The sequence below is a fragment of the Plasmopara halstedii genome, assembly GCF_900000015.1.
Source record: "Plasmopara halstedii genome assembly, contig: Scaffold_350, whole genome shotgun sequence".
Classification (NCBI taxonomy): Eukaryota; Oomycota; class Peronosporomycetes; order Peronosporales; family Peronosporaceae; genus Plasmopara; species Plasmopara halstedii.
The window spans coordinates 431,358-431,587 of NW_020187271.1; positions in this window are offsets into that span (position 1 = coordinate 431,358).

A 230-nucleotide genomic window follows, 5' to 3' on the forward strand; every position below is an offset into this window, starting at 1 on the left:
GAATTTTGCTGGAGCATTTGACAGCCCTTGGGGCATCCCCAGCCAACCCAGAGCATGTCGCTCGGAATGTTCCCCGCCGTCAGCGGAATGTCACTCGCTCTCATGAGCAATTGGTAATATCCATCTATCAAGTCGAGTGCTCTGTACTTCGTACATTCGACCATGTTGTTCGGAAGAACATCCTTTCTAGGAATCGGCGTCTGTGCCGGAATGGTGGCAGCGTTGAGCTT